At 48.0% G+C, this 16,226-nt stretch overlaps 1 protein-coding gene across 2 annotated transcripts in view; it reads right to left on the bottom strand.

The window, feature by feature from the left end:
• The window catches only part of Cpx (synaptic transmission protein complexin), a 682,070-nt gene that overhangs the window by 448,653 nt on the left and 217,191 nt on the right, over positions 1–16,226 (bottom strand). The gene's annotated exons all lie outside the window — the stretch shown is intronic.

The raw sequence follows: 16,226 nt of genomic DNA on the forward strand, positions 1-16,226 counted from the left end.
TCTTTCTTGGGCTACTTTTTTTTTTACTGCCTGCTTTGACATTTGTACAGCACATCACACATCATGTCATGTAATGATCTGTCAACCCTACTTGGCTGACTACTTGGCTTTAAAACTTTCTAAGACACACTAAATCGTCAAGCACAGGCAACCACTCAGGGGGATCATCCTCAGCACGAAACACTTCCCGTATATACTGTACGCTTTCAATGAAATTTTCCCTGACAGGCCGGGCATTTATATCCGCATTCCTCACCGCCATTCTCGTCTTCCATATACTATGAAGGCTGAGGAGCATGATCAAATCGTACGGCACACCGCCCTCATTTTTTACAGGTAAGAACCGAATTCCACGCGGCGTTATGGGCAAGTCTTTCTTTAACGTACGTTGGAGGACGTCCCAGTGGAACACTGGGTCCCAACAGTCGATGAAGACGTGATTAATAGTTTCCGGCTTTTTGCACAGTCTGCAGTCGGTTGTCCACGGCACAAAAATACCTCTTTCTGCTAACCAAGTATCTACGGGAAGGGTTTCACTGTGTAGTTTAAAGAAAAACGACTTCATTGCAGGCTTCACAGGCATACTCTTAACCCTCCTTAAAACATCAAGCCCTGTGCCCTCACCGTATAACGACCTATACAGTGGCACAGGTAAACAAACATCAACTAAATCTTTGTACAGGCGCTTCCTGGAAACACTATTAAAGACGATAGTCTTTCTTGGGCTACTTAAACCCAGAAATTTTGGTCTGTCTGTATGTCTGTCTGTCTGTCCGTCTGTCTGTCTGTGACTCGATTCAGCCACCCGGCCAAAGCAAAACAATGCCTGCGCAATAGTCTTATATAGTCACAGCTAAATCTACCCGTCTAAGTCTGGTGTAATGTTCATACTTGTCAACATTGTTGAAGAAGAACAAGACATTACGCAAATATGAGACAACAAATCAATACAGAAGTGATATTTGCAGTGTTCCTTTATAAAAATTCAAACATGCTTGACTTTTGCGAAATTAAATACTTCATCAACTGCAGAAAAAGAATTCACTCCGCCGTCGCCTGCTGTCGCCCGCGCCCCTATAGCTTCTGGCGCCATTTTAAGAAATCAACCGGCAACAGTTACGCAAGGTTCCACTAGATAGGTTTCACGTTCTGCTTGCAACGCACGTGGAGTAGGGAAACGCGGTTCTATAAACGTTGAAGTAGGGTGCCTCGATTAACGCGCGTCTTCGCCGTACGGCAGCGCTGGAATCGATACACCCGGTTTGGAGCAGTGGAACGCGGGAAATTTAAAATGATTTAAGCAAACATTTGGCATCTTTACTTTGGGAGGAGCGCGACCGAAGAGGAACAACATGAGAGGTGAGAGGTAAAGTGAAGGGAGGCATTTACTTCGCAAAAGCCGATAAAGACTATCGTCTTTTGACGGCATTTGCAACGAAAGGAGCAAATACGCGGCCAATTTTTTTTCGGACCTTCTGGATTGTCTAAACACCGATAAAACGGGTATATAAAACCAAACAGTCAGACGTATATTACAGCAATGGATGGTTGGGTTGTAATGCCTGAATCTGAAGAAATGGGGTTGGGCTTGATCGCCAGTACTGCAAAATAAGTTTTTTTTTAGTTCAATAAGACTGCCGGTCTTGGTTCCGCAGGCAACTTACAAAATTACCGGTTTACTAGGGCAGGTGTCCCGTAAGCAGCTGTCAGGGTAAAATTTAATGTATCTAAGGGAAGGTCCCGCGCATGCATTGCGTAGGGCATCTACATTAAACACATTGTCAACGCGCCCCGAATACCCACGCTTCCGTAAATTTAAAAGCTCTTGCATTATCCCAATAAATCAAGCCAGGAAACTTTCTTGACGTCATTACTCATCTCTGAAAGGCTTCAAAACCTGGAGGCACAATTCATAACAAGTCTCTCCGAAAGTAGTCAAAAGTTTTTTTTATACCTTCCTTTTGCGACGCGCCGAGGCACGACGCGGCTTTAAAAATGGCTCCAAACCGCTGGCTGTTCCCTCGTATAGTGCTCTCCGCAAGACTGGCGCCTTTTCAGAAGATTACAAACAGAACATGTATTCTTCACGAAAGAGGGACCGAGATTAATAGAAAGGTTTGAACGAGACTAAAACCCGGCAATAAATGAAAAACTGCTCCGCTGCCACCTAACTCGATTTCATTAATTAAATTGCGACACCGCCTACTCTGGGATGTCGGGCACGAAAACGAAACTCTCCGTCATACGCCGCCGGGAGAATGACACTTTGACAAGGCTCGATTTTTTACTTAAGCATGAGCAAAAGTTGATGCCCAACGAAAGCAAAGCGAACAGGCTAGACGATCAGATACAGCTGACTTTATCAACTTAATCGCACGCTTCTGTATCCTTTGTAACTTTTATAGCCTACCTGAAGTTAGGGAACAGTTACTTGGGCGTATTGCTGCTATACGTATACGTATGCAGTGATTGCTTTGTAAGGTGCCTGGCGCACTTTGATCGGATAGTTGGACAAATGGCGAGCGTCCTGGTTTCAAGTAGCACGAAGGACGAAGGGACACACATTGGGGTTATACAGAACAGCACAAATGAACTGCGTTTGAAAAAAAAAAATTGCATTTCAGAAATGAGCTTTTGTGGAGAATTCTGCGGCAGCTTACGCTGCCTATTCCCATCACGCGATGTGACGCAAAACAACAAAACAACAACAACAACAACGACAACACACACACACACACACACACAAAAAACAGTTGGAGCAAGAATTTCCCCGATACCCCACCGTGAGTGATTCCTAATTTTTGTTCAAATTTAACCGACATCGTATTCTTCAATGATTCCGAAGCTTGTGGAAAGGCCCTCACAGCAGGCGTCCTCCATAAGGGATTCAAATTTCGTCCAGTCAGTATGTTTGGACACGTTGGGAGATATAGGGTGCCGGAATCCCTTAATTTTGATGTATGTTGGAATGTGATCACTGCCGCGGGTTTCAATGTCCGTAAACCATTGGAGATGTCCTGCGAATTGCCTTGAAGCCAAGGTCAGATCCAGGCAGCTGGCATAGGTCGGGCCGCGGAGAAATGTAGGACTTCCATCATTCAGTACACAGAGCCCATATTCTGACGCGAATGATGCAAGTCTTCGACCCCTGAGGTTCATCTTGGAGCTTCCCCAAAGCGGGTGGTGGGCATTAAAATCCCCGGTGAGGATCCAAGGGCCTGGTGTTGTTTCGAAGATATGCTTTAGTCTCTGTCGATCAAGGATAGCTGATGGGGATTTGTAGGCTCCTAGGAGCGTGAAAGAGAGCTGTCGTTTTTTAACAGTTAAGCATACGTATTGGTTGGTGTCGTGCGGGCGTATCGAATGATCAGTATATGTGAGTTCCCGGCGTATGAATACCATGACTTTGAAACGACAATAAACACAAATAAAAAAATCGAAATACTTCTGTTTCCCAATAACAGTGGTGAAATTTCCTAGCAAGCTTTAACCTGGCTGATATACTAGGAAAACAGATGAAGTGTAAGGACGATTTACCAGTTACTATCCCGCGCAGATCTTATGCTGTCCTAGGGACTACATAAAGCCCCTGCCAAGAGATATGATGGTGGGATATATTTTTCTGCCATTTCCTTTTTTTTGTTGTTGAAATAAAATCGTTGCTATGAAATCGCCCATCACTCTAACCGTTCAACCATACAGTTACGCCTGCGTACTGGTGCGTTTAAATACCATAGTTTAATACCAGCGGTGCACCGTAAGAAAAAAAAATCTTAAAGCATCCACGTAAATGCTACGAATGAATTCGATTATTTGGTAACCTAGAATAATTTGTTAGATGTCATCTTGTGGAGGATGTAAGTGACAATTTTGTTAAAAGTAAGCTTTCGGTAACCCGCAGTCATTGCATCATTCCTCTGATTACTGGAACATTTTGTCATAGCCACCACGGAAGTGTGCGTCACAATGAATATGTCATGGTTCCGCCTGACCCCCGCCAACGTTCTGTCCGCTACATTGCGGAATCTCATTAAAGATTATGTCATAACAGACTGACAGGATCATTTGACGAGCGAAGCACGAGACGGAACTTTTTTGGGGAGACGCTCTTTAATTCGTCGACGGCTGTATACCACCTCCGGAACGAGTACAGAAGCAGTAAAGTAGCACATTGGGCAGTCAGTAAAAGTGCACCCCGGTAAACCAATCAGAGCGCAAAAGTGCAGAGCATACAGAAAGGGCGAGCGCTGGGCGAATGGGACAGTGTGGGACCGGCCTGCGTTTCATGCAGGCGTACTCTGCTTTAGTGCTATTTTTCCATCCAAGGCGGAATACGTAGTGCGTGCAAGATCGAGGGATGCAGTTTTTTGAAAAAGAAATAAGTGTGCACCATACGTTAACCGTTTTCCTTACTATACCGACTATTATTTGTGTCAGTTAAAAACGCGAACTTGACCCCTCTACCGTCTTGAAAAACTGACAATTATACCAATAACCACGGCACTCGCCTCCTTTGCATTGATGACACGTTTGGTTGTGAAACGTCGGACAAAGAAAAGGTTGTGTGTACAGCAATATCCACCCCTTCATGTCTTGCTTATCCGATTTGGCTTATTTCGACCGTAATAATGTAACACCATGTGAGGTGTCTATTATTTTTGTTGTTTTTCCGTTTAAAACACACTTTTTTAAATATTGGTGCGGTTGATGCCTCAATACACCTCTGCTCCGAGGTGCAGCTTATGTTGCAGGACGGCAGAGTAATTTAATCCACTTGGGGATATATTTATCGTGCATCGAAATTGACACATGGACGCTCTCGTTTTATGCAGAAATGCATTATAGTCGGGGGTTGTCGTGCGTCCCTTGGCCGGCGTGCGCAGCGCGTCTGATGATGATTGTGGCATGATGCCCCTAGGGATTGGCCAACCAAACAATCCATCACGAGATAGCTTCGCGTTCAACCACCATCGTCATCTTCCCGTAGGGGAACCGCTGAAGAAGAAGAAGGAGAAGAAGACAAAGCTGCGAAGAGGAGGGCTGCGTGAGTTTTGGCTGCCGTTATCCTCCTCGGCCGGCGCATCTTCCCGATCTGAACCCGGTCGAAGAGCGGCTCATCGCGCCTCGACTCCCCTTCATGAGCATCAGGCGGCTGACTCGAGGCAACGGGCAGTTTGGAATCAAGGGACAGGCGGTGAACGTGCCCATCGACGTATCGGTTGTGCGGTGCCTTCCTCGCATGGTATCCGAGGACGTTGCGTTCGACGTTCGCATTTCTGCATCCTCACAATCCCCCTCGGGGAGGTGCGGGGGAATTTTTTTTCGTCTACATTAGAAAAACGCCCGCGGGGGAAGACTGTTTACCACACATCCTTGTGGTCAGCCGCAAATGGCTTAGCCGCTGAGCAACTCCAGCAACTCCAGCTGAGCAAGTATTTACACTTTCCACTTTCCATTTCCACTTTCCATTTACACTTTCCAATGATTAATGCGGACTTCTCGGCAAGTTGGTATTCCATAGGTGACGAGTGAAGCGCAAAAGGTACACAAAGGATGAAAAAAGGACACATAGACAAGAACTTGTCTATGTGTCCTTCTTTCGTCCCATGTGTACCTTTTGCGCTCCAAATTTATGAAATGAAAAGCGTTTGCACACTTCGGGGGTGGGCCTTCGCCGTTGCGCAGTGGAGCACTCTTGCAGCCTGATTGCTCCTATAACACCGAAGCAAAGTAACGGCGAAGTCGTTTCATATCGCGTGAAAGCTGCCGATAATGACATTTCGTTTGGTCAGCCTTGCACTCTGCTTGTGCTATCAGCAGCAACATACCATTGCTGCATTGGTTCGCATTCCTTTTTCCTGTTGCGAGTGCAAAGAGAGCGTGATGGTGTTTCGATTGGCAAAGTGCATGATAGGTTACGAAGTTGAGGGTAATAAGTGAAAGAAAAATGCCTGAATGGCACTTTCTGCGCAATATCCACAACAGATGGTCGAACCGTTTCGTCGTGAACCCGCAACCGTTATTTATTTTTTCGGTTCAAATAACGGTTCGGGTTCGGGTTCACTTCCGACAAAAATGCCGGTTCGGTTCTGGGTTTCGGTTCGGGTTCGGTTCCGGTTCGACACCCTGGTTTTAAGTAAGTTTTCTAACGGAAACAAAACAAAACAAAATCTTTTTTTTTTTTTTTCTAAAATTCTAAGAGAAGAGATAGCCATCCCGCAGTGCCAGCTTAATTTTTTTTATCTGACAGCTGAGGCATCGCGTCACACATTCCGAGAGGAACAGCAAAATGATGACTGGTCTCGGAAAGATCAAATGGACTCGGAGGAAGAGCCCAGAGCAAAAAACAGTGGCCCCGGCAGCAGAGCTGGTAATGATTACTGCGCATTAAAACAGCAGCAAGAGATAGCGCGGCGAACGCTGCTGCGAGACGCATATTTATGTTGCGCTGCGGCGGGCAGCAGGCGAGGTGAGCAGTTGCCGTCCGTACAAGGGGGCCGGTAATTAAGCGTGCACTCCATTATGCGCGCCTGTACATATCCGCCACAGCGCACGCAGCGCGGCCGCGAAGACGCTTACAGCGCGCCGAAGTGCGTATCGGCTGGCCGCGGCGGTGGCAAAACCGCACGCGCGGAGGGGAGGCTCTACACTCCCCAAGACGGCTGCGGCGCGCGTTCCAATGTTATAAATGCGGTAATTACCCGCGGCGGCCGGCCTCGCACCGCTCGCGGCACGGGAACCCCGCTGCGTTCGCGCGCTGCTGTCGAAAGGGCGGCGGGATGGCCCCACTGCAGCATTCATTCGAAATTCTTATTTCACACAAGCTCGTAGTAGTAAGTACATTCCAGTGCAAATCGTGGCTGCGTCTGTAGGTATCAAGCGGGGCGCGTGGCCGCATTTAATTCGTTCGAGTGCCGATACAAGGCGGGCCCGAGAGATGCATCGGAAGCGCTGATTTTTGTTCGTGTACGTCGATCACGCAGGGAGACAGCACGCACGCAGACACGCCTATATCGTGAAATTTAGGGACGCGAAACCTTTTTCCCACCCATCGAACATGACCAGCGTCAGCGCTGTGTGTCCCAGGAGCCAAGTTTTGAACACGTTTGCGCGCAAAGAGGGTGTCAGATAAGTATAAGGATGTGGATAAAATTCATGGACAATCTAGGACGGAAAGAAGGATGGCCAGCAACGCTTGTTTCTCAAGGCTGCCGAATACGAGGTAACTTTTTAACGTGCCTGATATTTATTTATTTTTCCTTTTGGGGAAATTGAATTTGAACCTATCCGTACTGCTAAGCTCTCATCTGAGCTCCCGCTTCCTGCCCTAGTGTGGCAAAAAAGCAGAGGTGCATATCTACCGTATCAGCTGACATCGGGCCAAGTTATTAATTCTTAACTAAAACGTTGATGAACCTTGACTTGTGTATATAATATCCATCAATTCCCTCCAAACTTTCAGCTAACTACTCACGTTGGTCACTTTGTTGTCTGCAACATGTCCCTCAACAGGCCACTCGTACTGAAGTGTGGCAACGGGAGGCAGTGTTTCTCGTGATCTTCTGTATCAAGAATGACCGACCGACCGACCGACCGACTATACTGACGGACTGACTGACATGGAGAGCAGCGCGTTAGGTCTCTCTTGCCTACAATTTCAGGAGATTATACTTCAATATAGTTTGATTTTTCGATGCCTTAAACCAGCGTCCCCATGTTTCCAGGTATTTAGACTTATTTATTTATTTATTTATTTAAGTACCTACATTCGCCCGAGGGCATTACAGTAGGGAGGCATTCACACAAGGCATAAATACTTATGGGAGTTTCTACGTACCTTGAGATACCGTCAACGCCAATTTGCTGTGGCGAGTAGACTTATAGATCCGGTATCCAGCGTAGCGGCTTCAAAGAGACGTCTTCTCCTTTTGCCGTATTTATTTCGACTGAACGAGTTTTCCTGGGCACGATCGGCGAGCGAGGCGAAGGCTTATCCGGCGAGACAACTCGTGCGCGGACGGGCGCAATGTCACCGGGAGACCGCTTCGCAGAAAGGGAGATTTATCTCTTTGTAGGTGACACGCTGTCTGCAGCTCAGCTGGGCCGAGATGGGCAATCCGAAAGCGCGTCCACTACGGACTGCTCAAGCTTGGTATCCCAGCTGGGGGACGCCTGCCATGAGCCGCGAAAATGCGATTGCTAGCGCCACTCGCGATGCTGGGCTTTTGTCCACGTTGTATACGAAGCTTGGTGTATTTGATGCGGAGCTACAACGCCTCCTTATAATTCGTCTGCGCACGGAGCGCACGTACCTTTATTGACCTCCGAGTCGCTACGTGTGTGCAGAAAAAGATGCAGCCACGCGTGTGTCGTCTGCATGGCCTCCAGTGGGAGGTTTTCAGTAAAATGTGTGTACCAGAAAACGTCCGTGCCGTATGTTAAGAACTGTGCGTGATCTTAACCACTGCGCAGCACTGGACCTCCTTACAGCGCCGGCGAATGTGGCACCACGTTTGGCACTTAAAATATTTCAAACGCGTTTTCATGTAGGAGTTGCACCCGCCCCAAAAGCAGTGCACACTGCACACTCGCTTGCACACTGCGATGAAAAGTGAAAAAAAAAAAAAAAACAGCAATGCAAGAAAGATAATCGACTCCTTTTCTTTCTCCCGTCCAAACTGTTCGCTTTATGACGTTTGTATTCTCACTGTCTTCATTCATTCGCCCAGGGCGCAGTGTCTTCGGAGCCGGTTTTATTCGTAATTGACTGTCAAAACCGGCATACACTTACTCGAGTACTGTATGAGCGCTGAAAAAAACGTGACTGATTCTCTCAAACAGCACTGTCGCGAAATCGCTTCTTTTTCTACAAGTTCAGGATCATTAGAAAAGCCTTTTATTTTGATAAAAAGCATACGATCCCTCCGCTGCCCGCACGTATGCTCCCATAAAACGACGATTTCCCGATGTCGTCGTTGGCGCGGCCATTTGAAGCAGCTCCAGACAATTCGACGTTCCATCCAAATAGAGTGCACTATCGCCAGCACTCTGTCTCGATGAAATACCGCGATTACACGCTTCAACGAAAAATCGCGGCCTGAGAGCAGGTGAATGTGCGCCGCGAGCCTGCATGCGTCAGGTATACCTTGGTTGTTTTGAACATTGTTGCCAGGCTGTGCCACAAAATTCGAGTTAGGAATCGCAGTGGCCAGCCCTACGGGAAGCTAAATGTAAAGAAAGGTTCTAACGTGCCTTGGGTGATACCAGGAGCACCACAATTCATATCAACACGCCATAGCTTGGCTTCGCCGAGGCTGCTCATCAATCTATAAACTAATCGGCCTGCAATCTTTGGTCCAGCAGCAAAAGTTCCTGAGACATATCCGTTTATCTACCTCTACCTGAAGATCGTTTACGATGCCATGGCTCGCGAAGCGATGCTTAATGATCTTGAATCTGCGGTAAGTAGCTGATTGTTGCTTCTAACGTAAGGTGTACATTTTCTTCTCACACTTCGAACGGCTCGATACGGAAGCCGCGGCGTTTCTCAAGGAAGAATCATTGATTGATTGATTGATTGATTGTAGGGTTTAACGCGCCCACGCAAGGCAGGCAATGAGGCGCGCCGTAGTGGAGGGCTCCGGATTAATTTTGACGACCTGGGGATCTTTAATGTGCGCCGAAATCTCGTACACACGGGCGTTTTTTGCTATTCGCCTCCATCAGAAAAGCGGACGCCGCGGCCGGGAATCGAACCCGCCAAAGGCGGAATCCTGACCCCTAGGTCTTTACTTTCGTGCTCAATGAGGATTCGGCATTCCATATCCGCTGAAGGAATTTTCATGTGAACATTAGCTGTTGCACATGCTCAGTGTTTGCCCACACAGAAAAAAGGAGAAATTATAACGATCTTTTTACGTATAGAAAGCCTTGAAACTCAAATGGCATGCTTGTTGCGTGCACTCAAAAATCCATGCAGGAACGCGTGAGTACCCGAAAAGGTAACCAATTTCTCTCGTGAAAAACCTCACGACTTTTTCGCAGTAGGAATTAGTTCTGCAAGTTCAGCAGGAACAGAAATATAGTACAAGTACAGAAAGTACAGAAAAGTTCTCGAAAGACTGAGCGTGCCAACAATGCATGATTTAATAGATTTCGGAGAGGTTCAAGATACTCTTGACATATTTCATCGGTACCACGACCAAGTTTCTGCAGTAAAATCTTCCCCTTAGTCATTACTAATCCCCTAAACATAAACGTTACACATTGCAAAAATATGCATTAACAGCTATGGTATTTAGTCGCAGATTTATTAGGTTACCGAATTTTTAAATAGTAACAACCAGGCTGAAGAGCTTCGATGGTAATTTAAATCCGCTAGCTGCTCTTAAACTGATTTTGTCGTTTAGGTCAAATTTCCTCACTTCGTAAATGCCCTGTAGAAAAACCGTGTAGAAAATACCGTGTTGGAAAAAAAAGAGACAAGTGAATTCTTTTGCGTCTTAGATGTGTTGTATGCTACTCCGGGAACAGGGCAAGATACTTAGGAAGGAAGGGCATCATCAGGCTACAGCCTCCCCCCTTCTGCTCTCCCACTGAAGTCAGAACTCATTTTTACTCTTCAAAGAAATAAAAGGGACTCGCTGTTTCCATCCTGAAAAATGGGGCCACTGGTACTGCACGTCTTTCCAAGTGTTTCAGCGGGGAATAGTGGGCCGCATCAGTCGCTTCCGATGGGTCGTGGTAGAATGTATTGTTTCTGCGCTCCCTCCGCTACTGCCCACGTGTGTTTTCTGTGCTTGCAGTGCCAATTTACGGTCGATTCAGTGTACTGGTGGACGACCGTTCTATGCAGCCTTTTTGGCCGGGGCCCACTGAGAGCGCACTTCAGTCGTCGAGCTGGGCTGCCTTTTCATAACCTTGCGTAGCTTCCTATGCCGCAGCCCCGCATATTTTTTTCTAGAGCTGCTGCTGGTTAGCGGTGGAGGCGTTCTTTCATCTTTTACGCAGGCGACGAGACTGTAACCTCCAGTTTTTTTTTTCTGTAGCAGCGTAAGGTACAGTCATTGACAAATGAAGCCCGAATACAAAAATATGAACCAGAACACGCAAAATTGAAAAAAAAAAAATATTAGTGGAGGTCAAATAATGGCGCGCTATTAGTATATTCGGAAAGCCACATTTCCCAACTTTGTTTCTGTTTAAGGCCACGTCTCTGATCTGACCTGCTTGGAAAAAAATCGCGCTTTTTGTGTCTTCTCGTTCATATTTTCGTGTTCGCATTTCATTTGTCCATGGCTGTATACGTTACAGTTTCGGATGTACAAAATAATGCCGATTTGTCGTCACCCCTTCTTCTGCACCTTACTCTGTTCTTATTGCAAGCGCCTTATAGTGACTGACAGCAGGTGTCCACTGATGGATCGTCCCATTTCTAGTTAGACCCATGCTGTGGTCACATCTGAAAGATCTGTCCTCACCCAGCTTCGAAGTCACAACACTAGGACTTGGACTGCGTCGAAACTTTACGAGTGAGAACAGGCGTGCGTGTGCGTTTGTGGAAAATCGTAGCCTCCCGTTACATCCTCCCATATACGAGCCGAGTTTTACCTTCAGAATGGACAATTTTCATAGCGAAATTTCTGTACGGAAGAATTCTCTCTCTCTCTCTCTCTCTCTCTCTCTCTCTCTCTCTCTCTCTCTCTCTCTCTCTCTCTCTCTCTCTCTCTCTCTCTCTCTCTCTCTCTCTCTCTCTCTCTCTCTCTCTCTCTCCGCCGCGGTGGCTCTCAGTGGCTAAGGCGCTGTGCTGCTGGGCAGGAGGATGCGGGTTCGATTCCCGGCCGTGGCGGCCGCTTTTCTGATGGAGGCGAAAAGCAAAAACGCCCGTGTGTACGAGATTTCGGCCCAAGTTAAAGATCCCCAGGTGGTCAAAATTAATTCGGAGCCCTCCACTCCGGCGCGCCTCATCGCCAGCGTTGCGTCGGCGCGTTAAACCCTAGAATCAATCAAGTCAATCTCTCTCTGTCTCTCTCCGCATCTCTCTCTCTCTCTCTCTCTTTCTCTCTCTCTCTCTCTCTCTCTCTCTCTCTCTCTCTCTCTCTCTCTCTCTCTCTCTCTCTCTCTCTCTCCTCTCTCTCCTTCCCGATTTGGCTACCCGGACAGAAAACTCCGGCGTGGTCCCAAAATAGCATGGCACGCTGGCGGCCCGATTTCGGCTGACGCCAACATTCCCAGCAACGTTCTGGTGGCGTCGCGCTGTCGACACGACAGCACCAGCACCAACGCGATACTGCACGCAGTTCGCGTTGCGTACACTTCAGTCTGCTGGCTCAGGGAACTCAGGAGGGGTCGGAGCTCTCGCTCCAAGAAATCCTACGCGGTAGAGGTTCTTTGATTTATGGTTGCAACTCTGTTCTTTCCCGTGGGAATGAAGTGGTTCTACCACCGGAATGCCCATCCTGGTACTAATGCTGTGTTTAAGCGGCCACCAAGCCATTTTGGATGTGGCACACGGAAAAACTAAGCACCCATTCTTTTAAAGAGAACAGGCCTGCGCGCGAAGCTTGTCACGGGTATAAACCAAACCGGAACTCAAAACACCCAACCAACCCTTCACTAAAACTCATCCCCAGTCAACTTAAACACGAGGGGAACAGCGCAACACAGGCGAAACACATGAAAGTGACAACCACGAGCGCTCGCGGATGCCACTTTCTTCACGTGTTTCGTCTGTGTTGCGCTGTTCCCCTCCTTGCAATTATGCACCAACTCGCCCAAGCCTTCACCATTGCAAACTTAAGCACAAAACCTAAACTCATCCCCAATCAACCCCAACGCAACCCCTGACCTAAACCTCCCCTGGCAAAAACACATTGGCTGAGCGTGACCCCATCGTAAAAGAAAGCCACACACGCACGCACACGCACACGCAAACACACACGCATGAACCCACGCACACACCCACGCACACGCACACACACGCACGAACCCCCCCCTACACACACGCACACACACGCACACACACACACACGCACACACACACACACACACACACACACACACACACACACACACACACACACACACACACACACACACACACACACACACACACACACACACCAGACAAAGAATCACCTCATCACATACAATCGGTTTCGCCATAATGCACAGGTTAGACCCATGCTCACCTCCTAGGGAGCAAATCGGACAAATATCATGCCACGGCATGATTTCACTCAAACTACTTCTTCCCCTCTTGGCTGTGACGCCCTGCGAACAAAAATGCCACAGTCAGCGCAAACCTCAAGTTTTTGTGCACCCCAATCGGTATGATGTACCTCGTGGTTGGCCTACTTCGCCCCTTTCGTTCATGTGCGTTGCTATTACGATTAGCGCGGTTGGTTTAAAGAGTATACTCCTTATTGATTGCTTATGAGGTTTAACGTCCCGACGCTACACAGGTGATGAGGCGCGCCGTAGTGGAGGGCTCCGGAATAATTTGACCACCTGCAGGGGATCTTCAGGTACGCCGAAATCTTTAACCCACGGGTGTTTTCGCGTTTCGCCTGCATCAAAGAGCATGTTCCTCCTTCTCCAGCGGAGAGGCCACCCGTTTGACTATTTGGATTGCCGACCACGCGCACCCTCAAAGCCATCCAGTTGTCGGTGCAAACAGTTCCGTCAACACTGACCGCTGCAGGACGGGGACAAAGGGAGGGACGGACACGAAGCTGCCATTTCGGAGCGGCCCGGGGCGACCAGTGGGCGAGGCGGGTTGCGTGCGCTGGCCAGTTAATAAAACAAGGCGGGGCTCGGTGGTCCTGGCGAGCAGTGCTCGTCGGCAGCTTGGGCACGGAAAACCAGCGCTCGTCACGCGATGTATGGGCGCCGACGAGGCCCCGGAATAACTCGCGCTGCCACACTGCAGCGCCTTGTAGGCGCCAAGTGCGGCGGCCGCGGGAGCTGATGAAGTGGCCCGTCCCACTGGAGCAGTGGCTTCCTCGCAAACCGGCACGAACACCGCACGGGAGTGGCGCTTGTTAATTACCGAATGCCTTTGCTGAGTTCAGTGCGGGTTCGATTAGGGAGAAATTCAGATCAAACGTTCGCCACTGGATCCGCTTTGTGGGATTGCGACCAGTCACGAACAAGCCAAGGGATGAGGGGTGGGGTAGCAATGGTGTTATGCATTCTCCAACGTGGCTTAGTCAAACACTGTCGCCTGATGCGGGCGGTCGATGCGAGCACGTTTACGTCAGTTTTATACCCACCTCCTCTTTCCTACTTGTCTCGACGACTTCCTAAATCGACCTCCTATACCCGCATCCCAATCGAATACTCCATCTGGTCGGCGTCGAATTCAGGTGTCGCATAGAAACAGTAGCCAGCCTAACTTCCTTACTTTTTGATAAAAAAAAACACTCCTAACACGACTGTAAAAGTACCGTTGAGCAGACCTTGGGACGAATGGGCTTACCCCTGTCGTGAAGTGTTCAAATGACCCAACTAACGTCACTGACAGTAACCAATTGGAAAGGGAAAAAAACATAAGTAAATAATACTTGGTGCGTTAACGTCGCTATACCACAAAATTCACATCTTTAATCCAACAGCAACCACGCTGTATTCAAATAAGCCCATGGATCCTAGTAAACGAAGCGAGTAAATAAGCTATGGCCTCGTTAGAAATCCGAAAACATCAAATGGCGCATTAAGAAGAGCGCTGTCCGATATCTGTAGCAGTGAAACGGTACACAAAGCATCCTACGGCGCAGACAGATAAGTGCTTGAATTAAAGAAAATTGCTACACGTAGGCACTGGATAGGAATCGAACCTGGGCTTCCACATTGAGAGTCGAACACTCAACCCCGACACCACTGAGCACTTTTTTGTCTTTATTTCATGAGAGAATGCGCTGAAACACAACGCCAGTACGAGGACCCTATATAGCTAACGAGGCAAGATGATCCACTAAGACTGGGGAATGCACAAATACGTCAAAATTAGGGCCAGCACACACAAGCATTCAAAAGAGGTTGGTCAAAAGAAGTACATACACACTATGAGCAAGCGCCACAGTTTCTCAGGAATACGACTTTGTTGATCTAGGCGGCTCGGCATGCCTATCAACTAATCGACACCACCACAGACTGTACAGACCAACTAAAACGAACGCGCTATGGGGTGGCTGACCGGGACAGCCGAAGGGCAAAAATCAGACTGATAATGACGTGATTCCACATCTTTCTTGAGTGTTCGCTGCAAAATATCCCAGAAAACCAGAAAAAGACAGCATTTCCATTGTACTGCTTGACATCACGTGGGTTTAGTGAATGCGTTGTGTTGTGGCCTTCGACGTACAAAAAGGCCAAAACCGGTGCACGCAGCGCAACGAACGACGAGTTCAACGTTGCTTGGGAAGTAATTAGGCTGACCATTAAGTTAAACACTCGGTACGGCCGAGTGTAAGCATAACATACCCATAACATAGGCATAACATAACATATGGATGTGTCAGTGACGATTACACCTGCCGTTAGAAGCACTGTTACCCAAATTCTCGTTTGGCTCCGATGCCAACATACCCCAAACAATTCTCACATATCAACTTACAGGAGGATTGGCCAATTGCTGTAACATGTGTCGTCAGAGCCGATCCATCAATTTAAATTTGGCTACAACGTCAGCAAGCGCACTCTAAGAAGCGCTCTGCAGAATTCACTTGGATGTTAACGCTTTCGTATTCGCAGCTCACAATAAGGGCTTGGATGTCCTCGTCGTCTTCGTTTTTATGAAATACGAAATGCAAATATTAGAATGCCAGACTTCAGAATCCCGTAATGTAGCCAGGAAGAAGTGTTAAGAATTACCTGCGAGTGCTTATTCGGGGTCCTAGCGGCGATACTCCACAGGTCACGTTACCTGATCTATGTGCTCAGGACCTTTCGCTCAAGAAAACGGGAAAAAAGTCCAGCCGCAAGAACTGATGCTCGGTATTTAGGTCCCCCCTCTCCCCTCCTCCCTCCCCTTTGGGACATAAATATTTCATTGCACTTGACTTTCCGCTCTTTCTCAACGCTGTATTAAGTTCGGAAAGCCATTTCAAGAAACGGAAACGCAGAGAGGAAACTCGAGTGAAACTGCTTTCCATGTGATGGGGTCGCTCGCAGACGTGACTTGGCCGCACCCCTCGCGAAGGCCTATATAATTTCGAACGGGAAAT

The sequence above is a fragment of the Haemaphysalis longicornis genome, unplaced genomic scaffold (genome assembly GCF_048455015.1).
Source record: "Haemaphysalis longicornis isolate Haplotype H1 unplaced genomic scaffold, Haemaphysalis longicornis Haplotype H1 scaffold_1, whole genome shotgun sequence".
Lineage (NCBI taxonomy): Eukaryota > Metazoa > Arthropoda > Arachnida > Ixodida > Ixodidae > Haemaphysalis > Haemaphysalis longicornis.